The sequence below is a fragment of the Acomys minous genome, assembly GCF_964271855.1.
Source record: "Acomys minous genome assembly, chromosome: 8".
NCBI lineage: Eukaryota > Metazoa > Chordata > Mammalia > Rodentia > Muridae > Acomys > Acomys minous.
In genome coordinates, this window is record NC_140489.1 from 122578441 (window position 1) to 122593765 (window position 15325).

The 15325-nt window shown below is 37.3% G+C and overlaps 1 protein-coding gene and 1 long non-coding RNA gene across 37 annotated transcripts in view; one reads left to right on the forward strand and one right to left on the reverse strand.

Annotated features, from left to right (window-relative positions):
• Positions 1-15325, reverse strand: part of NRXN1 (neurexin 1) — a 1076640-nt gene that overhangs the window by 377093 nt on the left and 684222 nt on the right. The gene's annotated exons all lie outside the window — the stretch shown is intronic.
• LOC311604233 overlaps positions 13687-15325 on the forward strand; it is a 48080-nt gene continuing 46441 nt past the window's right edge. Inside the window, exons 1-2 of the long non-coding RNA XR_014781410.1 lie at positions 13687-14360; positions 14445-14685. This is a non-coding gene — a long non-coding RNA (uncharacterized lncRNA). The remainder of the gene's footprint in view (positions 14361-14444; positions 14686-15325) is intronic.

Consider the following 15325-nt stretch of genomic DNA (forward strand, 5'->3'; position numbering starts at 1 on the left):
CTAGAGAAAAGAAAATCTTATTCATTAGGTTTTGGATATAAATCATAACTTTAGGCCAATCAAAACTCTTTTTACAAGAACAGGACCATTAATATTAAATAGTCAATGCCCAAAATATCCTTTGTCATAAAATTAGTTCACATGAAATGACAAGTTTATACCTAACAAGAATAAATTATAGTCTCTTGAAAACAACATTTGGGCTTAGTTTTTCTCTGTATCATCACCGTAGCCCCGGCTTTGCAAAAAGCAAACTTGCTTTGTTTCTATAAATGGAAGACAAAGAGATTCCTCTCTATTGAAATCCCCTGTGTGCTTCTTCCCTTGGCAGCTATTAAGGAAGAGAGAAAACTCTCTATCCACCTTCCTTTCTTCCATGCAAGAGCAGAATCTTCGAAAATAGTTCTTTCCTTTATTTTCATGATCAGATTGTTTTCACTTTGATTCTGCCTGGAAGAACTGACCCCACCTTATGATTCTATTCTTTATAATACAAGTGGTAATCCAAGCTTTGATTATTCAAAATTGGCAGAGGCTTTTAAAAGAACAAACCTCATACTAAACAAGAGGAAGACTACAGACTTTCATCTCAGAAAATAATTATAAACATTTAATTACTAGTTTATTCTACTGGACATTAAAGGACTAAAAATAGAGCATCCTAAAAATTTTACTGTGTAAGAGAGCCAACTGTGAATAAAATATCTCAGCATTTTCGGAGCTGTTCTTAAAGTCGTGATAGCATTGGACTTTTACAAAGGGAACAAATGACATCTGACTTACTAAAGTTAACTTTCCCCTTATTTATTCAGAAAGTCAGTATCCTTGACCCTTAAAAAAACATCCATCCCTTTCAAATGCATCTGATGCGGGTGCTTAGGTTGCACACAGGGTCTTTTGTCTTTTGATCTGGCAACTACTCAACTCAGAAATAATTTTATCATTTAGAGGAGAAGCTATTTTATGGATAAAAGATTATAAATTTCACAGATGACTAGAGAGCTACTCAAGCCAACAACATCAGTTTCTACTTTGCAAGTAGGATTTGTTCTGTCAATGCAGATTTCTCAGTAAGTACCTTTTTGCTCTCAAAGGCCAAGTCAGATTTCAAAGAAACATTTACATTTTTTTAATACAAATCAAGTCACTGATTATATTAGCAGAAATTCAGAATTGATGCACTCTTTGTGCCCTTCCTCCCACACTTCAGCAAAAATAGAAAAAGACTTGGGTTTCTAACTTCTAAAGATGTCTTTTTTTTTTTATACAATGAAAATGCAGATGGAGTAAGGATCAAGGGCTAAAGTGTCTTTTTGTTGTTCTTAAAATCATGTTATCATATGTGCTGCTTATAAATACCTCTGCAGGTTTTTTGTGTGTGTGTGTGTGTTTAATTAAGCGTACATGCCTGTGTGTCAGGAATTGCATCCCTTGGAACGGTTACAAGTTCCAGGTGGACATGAGTCACTTGACTTAGAATAGGTTCTCTGCTGAGCCATCACTTTGGTCTTTTTCTTTTTTGTTGCTAGTATTTTCATCATTCGTGTGTGTGTGTGTGTGTGTGTGTGTGTGTGTGTGTGTGTGTGTGTGCATGTGTGTACAATTGAGTTGTGTGCATGCACACACTCTTGCATGTGTCAATGTGGGTACTTGTGGGTGCCATCACAGGCATGTGGAGATCACAGTACAGCCTTGTGAGTAGGCCCACAAATTCTTCGGAACAGGGTCTATTCTTGTTGTTACTGTTATTGCTGTTTTCTTTTTTCTTCATGTGACTGCAGGTCTAGGTAACCAATCAGGTTCTGAGGATTTTTCTGGCCCCACTCCATGTCTTCATGAGCAAACTCAAACTCACTTTATGGCAATTTAACAAGCACTTTACCTGCCTAGTCATCTCCTCAGTTTCTTGAATGAAACACATTTATACTAAAGGCATATATTACAAACTTATGTATGCAAACATTACATGTAATTTCCGTCTTACTTGATTTCTGATTTATCATAATCTATAATTTTTCAGCTCTAAAAGAATCAGAAACAGCCCCTCACCTTGACTAAAGGTGAGGTCTCCCATATGTGCTTGTCTCTAGGGACAAAAAAAAAAAGCCAGCTTAATTTGGCACTTAATGGGGAGAGCTCATTTAACAGCACTGGGCTTGGTCATCTGAGTGGAGTGTAGAAAAGTTGCAAATGAAGTGATAATATTTTTAGCTGCCAATTCGGGGTCTTTGTAAAAGTCTAAGGCCTTGTTTCATACTCTGATTAAGTCCTAAACTGTTCCATTTTTTATTGTAATCTGCTCTAAAATTATGTCTGTGTAAAAACATCCAACACTTAGTTTCTGGAGTCTATTTGGCCCTCATTAACTTCCATGGGAACTTAGTTAAAACCGTGTTTCATCAAAGTGATTTTCAATGACTCCATCTTTTCTCTAGATGTAGACGCACATCTCTTCAAAGACCATGAAAGTCAGAAGAAGAAAGTACATCCCAGGTTATGCATTGTAGCCTTTTTCTTCTAAAACTGATGCAAAATGATTTTATTTGTGGTGTTCTATATGGATGCAGTTGAAGCTAGCATTTCTTTAAAAAATTCTTATGTTCTTAATGTGTGCTACATGGAGTTTTTATACACAGATATACAGTGAATGACTACTTCAGCCAAGCAGACTTGAATAGCAGCCTCCTCATGTAGCTACCGTTTGTGTATGTGTAGTGATAGAACCTAAAATGCAAGAAGGACATTTCTGGTCCACAGTAAGTATCATTACTGTCATCCTCCTGTACACTGCATCCCTAAAATTATTTAACCTATGCCACTTCTTCTTTGTACCCTTTAAGCAATATCTCCTCATTTCCTCTCTCCTTTCTATCCTTGGTAACTGTGCTCCTTCTCTCTAATTTTATGCAACTGACTATATTCCACAGACAAATAGCAACAAACAGCATTTCTGTGTCTGGTTTACTTCACTTACCAAGATATCCTCCATGTAAGACATATTTATAATGAGACAAGCTTGCAAAATGCTACAGAACATGGAAGACGGCGAGGCAGATCTGAGCCCTGTCCTCCTCCAGCAGCACGACCTTTACACAGCTGTGTAGTTTCTTCTAGCCTTGTATTCTAAAGCTACAAAATATTCATTACATGCTAATCCTGAAGATTTTAGTGTGAATTAAATGAGCCATAATTGTAGACCAGAGCATTAAATGTCAGGCACAAAGAAGTTGTCCACTAAAGATAAACTGCAATTTTAGGGTCTAATTCAGAGTTTGTTTTATAAGAACATTAAATGAAAATAAAAATACTCATTTCAAAGTTTAACATTCACATTTGATGCAAGGGTATATTCCAAGCGTGGATTGTTTTTACCAAATGAACTTTGTCTTAATTATGAGCCTAATTGATGATAGACTGGCTGTTATCATCCAAGTGTTAAACTGTGGAACATAAATTAAATTATTCTCCTTCTCTTTTGTAGTCTTTTTTTGTTTGTTTACTTACTTATTTTGCATATGGACTTTATTTACTTATTATAAACTACATACAGTAAGAACAGTTATGAAACAATCAGGAAAGCCACATGTAAAAGTTAATCAAAATGTTTATCTCCTTTGTATTTAGCAACCTTGAAGAAAATTCTATCTATGCTATCTAGGGGAGTCTAAAGTTTTGTACCTAAACCATTCTCTATCATATCTTGTATTTATTAACATAAAAACAACTTTCTAGACCTTAAAACATTTTCTTGAATCCTAAACTACTTAAGCCTAATTGTGAAACTATCACTAGATACTGTCTAGTCTTCAATCCCATCAGAGGCCTGAGAAGGAACAAAATTATTACTTAAGTAGAAAGTACAGGCAAGCAGCTTCCAAAACTAAGAAATGAAAGAGATAGCCTTCTACCTGGTCAGTAACCCAATAAATACCTCTCTACAATGTTGGAGCACCATCTTCAGCCTTCTGTCTCAGTATGTCTGGCACACATAACTGTGAGGCAGGAAATATGAAAACCCTGCTTACCCTGTCATGGCAGTTAACTCAGACTGCATCCAAGTTTTGTCTGTTTGGATAGCACATTGTATGTAGAGAGAAATGCGGAATTTTTTCCAGAATATACTCTGCCATTAATGAAGCTATCTTCAGAAGGAGATTTTATGATGCTCAGCATCTTTATTGAGGTAGGCTAAGGGTGTTCCCAGGAGCTGACATGTCTCAAAAATCATCTATTGATTTACATATGTAAATAGGACCAAGCAAGGGATTCTTAAGGAAGAAATTTAAAAGATAAGGAAACATTAATTAGTGTTTTAATATATTGCCTAACACACACACATTTCTTCTAAATATGTAGGTTTCAATCTCCTGCAGTTGGAATGCAGGACAAAAATGGAAGTAAGATACCTTCATTGAGTATAAAAGTAGGCCCACATGTAACCCTAGTGCAGTTTGTTTAAAAAATAAAATTCTTTCCACCTGTGTGTGATAAACCGAGACCAGCGGCTGGTTCTCCTGTGCATTGTCTTCTGGCGTTGCTTCTTAGAGCAGCCAACATACTAGACGCATGTCAAATCTCACATAAAAATCAGGTCAAACTGTCATCCGGGAAAGAGGGAGGTGGCACGCTCCCTGTTGACACTGTCTAGACTAATTTTCTTGTTTCCTTTGATACCACTATGGGATCTTTGCCAGCTGCCTCCCTAGAAGTGATTATTAATTGTGCACATTCAAATTATCCTCCTTCAAAATCCTCTTCAAGTTCATACTCCTGTATTATCTTGAGGAACTAAGGGAATAAATTCAAATTTCACAAGGTGTTTCTTCTTCTTCTTCTTCTTCTTCTTCTTCTTCTTCTTCTTCTTCTTCTTCTTCTTCCTCTTCTTCTGAACAGATTTCTTCAAATACACACATAGTTAGGATGGACTGTGAGACATGTATGTTCCAAAGAAAGGGCATCCCTGGGCCAAAGGGTTGCAGGTAAATAAAATAAAACATTGCCAATACTAGAAGATGGATATGTGGTAATGAAGAAATGATCCAAACGTTGATTATAGTTTATTATTGTTATGAATATTTTAAGCTAAAATTTGCTCCTGTATCTTGAAAGTAAATTTGGACCTTAGACATCTACCCTCATGGAAATAACACTGTCCTGTCCAATGCTGGCTCCCATACACTGTAACCTCTCTGGCTATAGTTCTATTGACATGTCCTCAAGTGGGTTTTATATTTATGGTTGTGAGCCTAGCCTTTAACTGCTGAGCCATCTCTCCAGTCCTCAAGTGTGTTTTAAATAGTTGATTAGTGGGAGTTGTCTACATTTAGTCCAATTTTTAATAGATAATAGACTTAGTATATAAACTGTTTGAATATACTGTAGTCTCCAGACCCACAATTATATTATGGCCAAAGAAATGACGGAAGTATAAACAAAGGGAGAAGATGAGTTTTAGGCTATTCCTTAATTTCATTTCTAAATACTTTATATGATTTAGCTGTGCTTAAAATGACAAAATACTACTCATCCTTCCTGTGAACTGCAACAGAAGAGAATTCCATATCTGTTTGCTTGTTTGTTTTTTTAACTAGATCCTCTGGGGCTTGGGTTATGCAATGGTTGTGAGCTACTACATTGGTGCTTGACAGTGGATCCAGGTCCTCTGTAGGAACAAGTGGTCCTAACCTCTGAGATATTTTCCTGCCCGCACCCATATCTGGCTATTACTGGGCACCTTACTATTGAACTTGATATTGTGATAAACTTTCTGCTGCATTTAAATGCCCTGTTTCACACCAGTGGCTCAATTCTGGTTTGACTTTAAATTATTATTAGTGTGGGATCTTCTCCAAGTAGCTGACCTTACACTCCAGTGTTAGACATAACTTTGGATACGAATGTTAACTATCCCATTCCATGTCCTGATTCAGAGAAAGCATAAAACTCAGTTTCTGTTACTGACCTTCAAATACCAGAACTCTAAAACAAGCCTCTGCCAGGTCCAGCCAGGGAGCACCTGGATGGTTTCCTATTATACAGGTCTTTAGTGGCACATAGCTCTAGTTGATGATATTTTCTATTTTTAAGACGATGCTACTTTTGTATTTTCAGCTTTCTACTTCTGGTGTCTGTCTCCTTGATGCACAGGTGTGGTCTGCCTGGTAGAGGTGGACCTTCACTGGGACTAGGTGAAGGTAGAATCCCAGGCCCACTATAGGACAAAGGAAGAAACTATCTTAAAGATTCCAGAGAGCCTAAATCTGAAGACCTACAGGTCTGCCAGTCTGTTCATGTTTCCATCCCATCTCCTTTTTCTCACAGTGTAGCTAGCTCAAATTCAGTCACTCGCTTTCTTTAACTGGTTGTGATATATTGACTCCAGGGATGAAAAATCCATAAGATATCATCTGCCTTCTATGAGCCATGGCTCACTAGACCTCTGTCATGTTATTCTATAGTCATCTGCATTGATCTGTTCAAAATTGTCACCATGTCAGTACCATGACAACTCCTTACACACAGAAATCGCCAATTTTTTTCAGCTTCAATCAAAGTAAGTACTAAATACATATTAACTAATGTTAACTAAATTCTACATTAACAGGTAGAAATGATGTATTGATATTTTAGGTCAGCTCATTAGTGTTTAGCCACGAAGTTTAGTTACCATACAACCTGAATTCTCTACGTTCACCCCATGGTCCTAGAAGACACAGAAGAGGCAGGCAAGAGCATCTCACTCCACTTCTGCTGTGAGGGTAGGGTACCACAGCAGCACTTCACACAGCCTAGGCTGCTAGTGGGTCACTTCATTAAAACCGTTGCTTGTTCCCTTCTTTAATCTGACCATTTGGAATAATTCGCCTTCCAAAAAGAATACCTAGCCACGCAGTCGTGGCGCATGCCTTTCATCCCAGCACTCAGGAGGATAGCTGTGAGTTCGAGGCCAGCCTGGTCTACAAATTTAGTCCAGAACACAGCCAAGGCTACACAGAGAAACCATGTCTCAAAAAAAACAAAACTAAACTAAAACTGAAACATTGTAAAAGAAGAAAAAGTAATGAGTTGCCTCTCAGTATACTTCAGGAACAGAACTAATGACCCTTGTGCCTACTGTGGGTCAGTTTGAACACTGCATCTGTGGCTCTCTGAAGAATAATATTTCTCTATTTGGGTTTGAGACTGCAAGATAGAGTCTTTCCCAGCCAAATGTATAAGAAAGTAGCACATCTACCCTCAAATGACTAGTGGCGAAGTAATTTACAAACTGGAATATTATTTTCTAATACTTAAAAAATTAAATTTACAGTAAGGTTCAGAGAAATTATTGGACAACTAACCAATGTATAAACTCCAAGTTGGCTTATGGGCATCATGATTCCACTTAAAAATATGTACATATATTTCCACACATTCTTAGAGTTATTTATATTTTCTGAATCAACTGATTGAAAAGAAGATGAAATGTAAAGACAAACTAACAGAACAGAGTGGCCACTGCACCTGACTATAAGGCCATCAGTCATGATTGTGTATCCAATAATGTAGTGGGAGAATTTTTTAACAGTATTTTCAATATTCTTAAATTAACAACTTTAAAAAACGGTATCATTCTTTGATTTGCTGAATATACATTATTTTGCTAAGTAACAGCAAAGGTCACACAACCATTACAACCATTACAAATAAACATGCATATATTTAAAATATCCTTACTGTTTTAACATGGGAGACATAAAGTAAAGCAGGCCGTGCCATCTACCCTTCTCTCATGCAGGGCATTATATGACACATGCTTACAAAAGTGTTATGACTGTCAACTTGCCTTATTCATCCTTAGAAAGAGAGGTCATTTCAAAGAATGCCAAATCCTAACAGAGTGAAAGAATTTTCGATCTAACAAAACATCTCAAACAAACAAACAAAACATATTACCCATATATGGTAGAAGGCTGAATGCTTAAAGACAATATTTAGAAATACAGGCTGGGACAAATAGATTCTGTTTATAGGGTGGATGTTTTACTTCCCTAAGGGTTTTAAATCTCCATGGAAACAATATTAAATACAGCATGTTCTACAACTGCAGCTGGAGAGTGACCATCCCAGCTAGTTGTGGCCCTGACACCTCGCTACAGGAGGAGGTAGAGTTTATGATGCCACTAAGGGTATTGTAGATGAATAATTATAAATATGGGGTGGAAACACAATGATGAATTACAAACCATTTTCAGTACTCAAAACTTATTTTTAACTAAGAAATCATTTTAATTATAAGAAAAAGGCAGGCAAAGTATAACTCGGGCTTTGGAATGTAAAAATATCCAAAGCCTTCTCTCCAGCTGCTTTATCCTCCTCTCCCTCTCCCACCTCTCTCTTAAAACCATTAAAATAAAAACTAGTCTCCAAAGGTATATTTGTGTCTATAAATTTAAATATAAACTCTTTATCTTCCATTCTCTTTGTTTTCATACACAGGAGAAGTCAGCAAGTTGGCCTTTTCTGTCACCCTAGATTCTAAGGGAAATATTTCATTTTGGAACTTAGCAGACACATCCCAAAAATTGAAAAGATACTCAGAAAAGCAATGAATGACCATAAAACTAACCCAAAGTTGTGTAATGACAAGGTAGAGAAAACACAATGGGAATGTAACTTTCTGTGGCCACTTAAAAGGGCAATAGTTTAATTTGCTCTACAAAAACACATGTCCCATGTCATTGAATTCCTCATTCCAGTCCTGGCTGATATCCAACAGAAATACATCAGTATCAACAAGACAAATCCATATCCAGTGGGCTTTATTTATAATAATATGAACCTATAAAAAGAGCTCCACTTATTTCCATCAGAGAAAAACTTAGGTAAAGAAATGTTGGCCTTGTTAGAAAACAGTAAACAAAGTGATACAGCTGACTGCTGGAGTGCTGGCCCAGCACCCCAAAATTTGGTTAAATCCAAACACCATAAAAACTTTCTATAAAACAACTTTAAAACACAGACCCCCAGCTTCCCACAGCACTGTGCCTGAATTTCATGAATGTGAAATTGCAAGCAATAGAAAGACATAAAAGATATGTACAAAATTACTCTTTTATAAAAACTCCAAGTAGACAATTCAGCTGTTGGGAACAAAGTGATGAGGGTTGGTTAGCTCTGGAGATGAGAGGCTGGCATTGCTGTGGTTAGGGAGCAAGCAGTTTCCAGGGTACTGCGTTAACACATGTGGGTGTATGCAGGTGTTTAATTGTAAGGAATAATTCTGCTGTACATTCACATTTTATCTAAATTTCATGTGTGTTTAAATATACTCAACACAATTAAGAAGTCAAGTAAAGAAAAATTTAAAAAAAAAAACTACAGGAAGCAAACATTACTTTGTGTATGCACTGATGTAACTAACATGGGTGAGTAACCTGTTCACTAACAGTCACAGTTAACACTGAACAATTCAACCGGTCACATGGAAACTATCAACTCGAAAGGACCCTAAAGTTGTCTTTGTTGCTATGGCATGCAGCCATTTGAGCACTGGCTCTCAAATCACAGTGACTGATGCGTACTATTGATATATGAAGGGTGGGGTCAGGCATGCTCTTTTAGAATGCTGGAATGGTTTTCTCAATTACTTCAATGCTAATGAAAGAAGACTCCTTGAAAGCATCTGCCTTGGATTTCCAATTATCTGTAGTTTCTGATAGGCAAATATTCATGAATACACAAAGTGTATAAATAAATATATGTAAACCTACCCAAGCAAAATATTTATCTAGACATTTTGAGAACTGGTACAGCAATAAAGAATCAAGTCATAGTTGGCTTATGGTGAGAGGCTAAGAGAGGAACAGGGAGTTAGGAGAATGAAGGTAGAAACAATTGAATACAGACCATACTACCTTCTTCCTCCCTTAGTAGACAATACTGCAACATTTCTTCAGCCCTTGTAATGACCACCATATTAATAAGCAACTGCGTGGATTTGGCCCAACACTTATGTTAATGAAATTTCACTTCTTAAGAAATTTTTCTCTTGGCAAGGTTACTAGTAAGTTTACCCTTTGTCTGTCCAAATAAATTTGGAGATTTCTCTCTAAAACACATTCCTACCATATCGGAAACATCCAATTATACTTAGATTCATAATCTTGGTGAAATTCTAACGCTTCTAGTAAAGTATTATGCTATCAGCACTTGAACAAAATCAGGCTTGTTCGGGTGTGGTGGCACACTCCTTTTATCCCAGCACCCTGGAGACAGAGGCAGGTGAATCATTGTGAGTTAGAGGTCAGCCTGGTTTACAAAATGAGTCTAGGACAGCCAAGGCTACCCAAAGAAAGCCTGTCTCAAAAACACCAAAAAACAAACAAACAAACAAACAAAAAATAAAAAACAAAAAGAAAAACCAAAAAGAACAAAAAACAAAACCAGTGTTGAAGGGCAGTTGTAGTATGACCCAGGGACAAAGTAAGAAAACAATGCAGATGTTTGTCAGGCAAAAGACGATGGTGGATCTGTACCACAGGTTCTTACTTTTTGTCCTTGTCTTTTAGTTAGGGGATATTTTTCAGTTTTTGCACCAGGTCATAGCAAAAGGATTTCAGTTATCCATATGGACATTTTTGAAAGTGCTTACATTTCTAATGTACTTTATTATTCTCTTGGAAAAGTTCTGATTATTCTTTCACGAGTCCTTTCCACATTCACACCTTTGGCTCCCACCCTACACACATGGTAAAAATGAAGCTTTACAGTGCTCTTTGGAGTGTTTTCAATGGATCCTACCCAGATACTCGTTAATGGTTTTTCTTTATCCTCATGGCTAGCAAAACTAATCTCCTATAAGCACAGCTATCTCATTCACTAACAAGTAAAAATAAGTCAAGGGAAAATACAGAAAACCCACCCTTTATTTCTTGCTTGAACTTTTTGACAGCTAGTGAGTCTCTGTGTCGTAGTAGTACACAGGTAGCTTGTTAGGTCACACCAGGGGACTCCAGTGGGGTTCTCCAGTCCCCCTAAGGGACACACTTTAAGAACACAAAGGCTGAAACACAGGCAGCTGAGAAATTTGATGCTGTCTGCAGAGGCAGAGGGTATGAGGTAACAATTCTCCTATTATTTTTATTACACGTGTGTATGTGTGCTTGTATCTGTGTGCACCGCTCACATCGTGATACCTGTGTAGAGGTTAGAGGGCCAACAGGAGGAGCTGGTTCTTTCATTCCACTATGTGTGGCCAAGGCATCAAATTCCTACCAGCAGGCTTGGCAGCTATGGCCTTTACCTGCTGAGCCATCTCACCTGTGCCATAAGGTGACATTACATAAGGGTAAATGACTGTGACAAAAATAAACTAGAAAAGCAAGATTTCTATGGAATGATTTAAGTAGAAATTTTTGATGAAAGACAACTTGAATTGAGCTAAGAAATTACAGTATATATTCTAATATATCAATAATTAATGCACTGGAGTTTATTAATGAGCACCAGGTTGGTGATTAACTATATCTTGTGCTTCTGGCTTTCTCTTCAGCTCACACCTGTCGTCCCACTTATGATCCTATTCTCACAGAGGAGGGTCATTAAGATTTTGCTCTGTTCAATGACATTGATATTTGTCCTTCAAGCAAGTAACAGCCAAGAAAAATGTTTATATATTGACAATGTTTTCCTATTTTGTGAGAATTACAAATCAGAAACAAATGGAAAAGAAAGTCAAATGCTTAAGATATCTTCCTGTCTTAAAGACTATGCTCTTGGAGATTGTGGTACCAGTAAGTTTCAGCCTCTTTGGACAAGTGGTGATGGTGCTTCTGTGAGCCAAGAAACTCTAGGAAAAACAACAGCTGGCTATGTAAGCCAAAATACTTCATAAGGCAACAATACCACAATGTAACAGCTAAGGAAATGTGTACATCTCATTCAAAACATGGCTACCAAAGGAAACTAAAGAGTCAGTGATTAGTATTATATATATTTGAGAAAGACATTGGGATTGTAGGCATATTTAGCATCTTCAGGAAAGATAGTAACGGTTTCCAGGCCAGGAAAGGGGAGGCAGGAAAATGAGGACAGGGTAGATGAGTGTCTCCTGTTTCCTTGATTTTACCTGATTGCTTTATGCTTGGCAGATAGACTCTGGGCAGGACACTTGGCCTGACAGCATCATGCAAGGATGTGTTATAATGATTTATGTATCAGCAGATTAGCATTGGTCATAGAGAAATTGACCATAAGTAATGTAGTTTATTGAATATAATTTAAATACAATTGTTCGTTCACTCTTGATGATCTGGGAACCTCAAAGAGAAAACAAACTCTATTTTCCTTGCTGAAGATGAAAGTTTCAGAACAAGTAGATTTTGCTTCCAAGGGAACCCCCTTATCTGGAGATCTTAATCTTTGGTGGAAGAAGCCTGTCTTTCTCTTACCTGAATGCTGGGAACTGCTGGGACATGCTAGATTCTGATCCCTTGCTTCAGCAACATATGCTCCACTTGCATGGATTTCCCACATGCGCTCTGTATAAAGTTGTTTTGCATGGGGAAGAAGGGCTTCTCACCATTGGAAACCTCAAAACGAATCTTCAAACCCTCTAGAAAACACCTTACCTCATCTACCCTTTCCTGTGGAGCTCCACGCAGAAGCAGCTCACCACAAGTCTCATGCAGGAGGCCCTCATTTTCCATCACTCACAGTCAACAGAGTTCTCATCCCTGAGTTGGGGCAGAGTCAGTGCTCGCAGTTACGTATGCATTGAAACCAGCGCTGCTCCCAACCTAGATCTGAAGATGACGCATGGTGTTCAGAAGAAGAAGAGTTCAGCAGTGAAACTCTGAGAAATTAGAGAGAAAGCTGCACTTTTGGTCCACCAGGATTATGGCAAGGATCAGAGGATGGTGCAGGAATGTTCCTCCCCAGGTTGTAACCTGGATCCAGTGAAGCTATAAGCAATTATTTTATTAAAGCCCATTCAGCCACATTTTACTCCCATTTGACATGAGAGTGCTGGAGTGGGTGATTATAATGTCCTAGAATAATTTTAAATGCCATTGTTCTCCACTGTTTTGGAAGCAATATTTAATTATGCTTATAAAGTTATGTAAGTTTTAAAAAAATGTAAAAGAGAAAATGTACATGGCCGATATTCTCACAATTTACATATCGCTACTTTGGTGTGTACTTTTCTAGGTAATGCTCTGATTCTCTATTAAAAAAAAAACACCTTCAAACACACACTCACACACACAAGGCACACACACACACACACACACACACACACACACACACACACACACACAATCGTAACAACCACAGTAAATCACAGTAGACTCTCCCACCTGCTTTCTCTCTCTAAGGATATGTGAACTCTTCCTGTTATTAGTGTTTAAGTTCTTAATAAATGTGGATCTGAGGACTGAAACAACACAGAGAACAACTCCCATTTTCTCACAATCAAGTGAAACTGAACAAGCAATTAAAAGTTACTGAACTGCAAGGTAAAAGTCACTTTGCTGCTCCGCTGCTGGCTGACTAAAGAGAGGGAGACAAGAGGAATCACATTTAGACATAATCAGCACCACGGCAGTCCTGCTCTTTGCTCACACGTAGATGGATGAATACACAAAACAAATGTGCAACATTCAAGTCTGTGGCATTGCTGGTTAACAGAAGGCATTTCCCTCCCAGCCCACACAGTGATCCAGATTCTCAACTGTACAGCCAGTGCCCATGTTATAAGCGGGATGCATTCCAAGAGTCCATTTGTAAGCTAGTCATGCCAAACTCTGTATTAAGTCTCCCAATAAATTAATATTGTAAATGATGCTCAGGCTTCTAGACTAGACCATGTAAGATATTTTATTAATAGATGCATCGTCAAAGGATATTGTGGGTGCTATAGGAACTAACTCTCTATCATAATAATGCTCTTTTAAAAGTCTTCGTAGGTCAATCTTTGAAATGCAAAAATAGTCTACTCTTCTAGAAAGAGTACATATTTTAAACATCTCAGAAATTCAGCCAGGAGGTTAGGGACCAGAAAATTAGGAAAAGAATCACTATTGAACTAGGAAGGCAGGGAATGCTATGGGATGCAGTAACTGACATTAGAACTTAGAGAGTTCAGGTGACAATGATTAGAATGTGGAGAAAGCCTCTTCGAAGCCATCCTTCTATCTGCCATGGGATTGGCACCTTGGTTACCAACTAGTGCCCAGCATAAACTCTGTTTTCTGTAATGGGTGGTAACATTGGAAGAAGAGAATCCTTTCTCTGTTGTGCATTAAAAGTTACTGATAAAACAGTAAAGGTAGGGTGAGTGGCATGAGTGTGGAGGTGATCCTAAAAAGACAAAGCATGTACGTAATTACTGTTCTGGAAAGAAAAAGAATGAATTGGAAATTGGCAGTTCTACATGATTGATTAATTCTGTGAATTTTTAGGTGAAGAAAACCGATTAAATCCAAAGCATTTAAGACAATGGGAAACCCTTCCCTTGGCAGATACATGACAGTGGAGTAGAACAGCCAAGAGAGGAAAATACATTAGACACAGGAAGAAATGGAAAGACATCCAACTGCCTTCTCAATGCCTAGGATGAAACTGAAGGACAAGAGGATAATAGTTCCAGTGGCTGCAAAGCATGAGTGACAGCAACCATTCTGCAGGAATCCTTATTCCCAGGTAAAACTTTCAAAATGACGTTAAAATAAAAAAAAACATACAAACTGTGAAAAGGTGAAGAGTCTCCTAATGACATAACATCACATAGAACACTTTTAATGTACACTTGAAAAGAGTGAAATGGTCACAGAAATTACCTAAGGTAGACGAAGCAAAGTAAACATCTAAGTAAAATTTAAAGATGACATTCTGAAGAAATCAACATTATCCAAATTATATATTAATGAAATGAAAAGTCATTGATAATGTTCTTCTAAGGTGATGATTTGGAGTAATTAAAGCCTGTTCCTGTATCATTTGGGGGAAGGACGCTGATTGGTTGATTCAACATTTTAAATCCTTATATAGCATATTTTATATTTAATGATGTCAAGTTAAAAAGTTTTCAAAAACAAGTTTTCAAAGAATAAATTTAAAAGTGAAATAATTAATATTTTGCCTACAAGAAAATAGAAGAGTCATCACTAAAAGATGATACAAAACTAGAAATTAAAGGCCAATATGGAAGAATCTATCAAAAAACAAAGATGAATTCCCAAGAATCAATAAGGGCAAAGAAACTGTAACAGGAAAAAATAGAAGAAAAAATGTGAGCAGATGCTTCACAGAAGAGAAAATAGAAATAAGTAAGAAACATGTG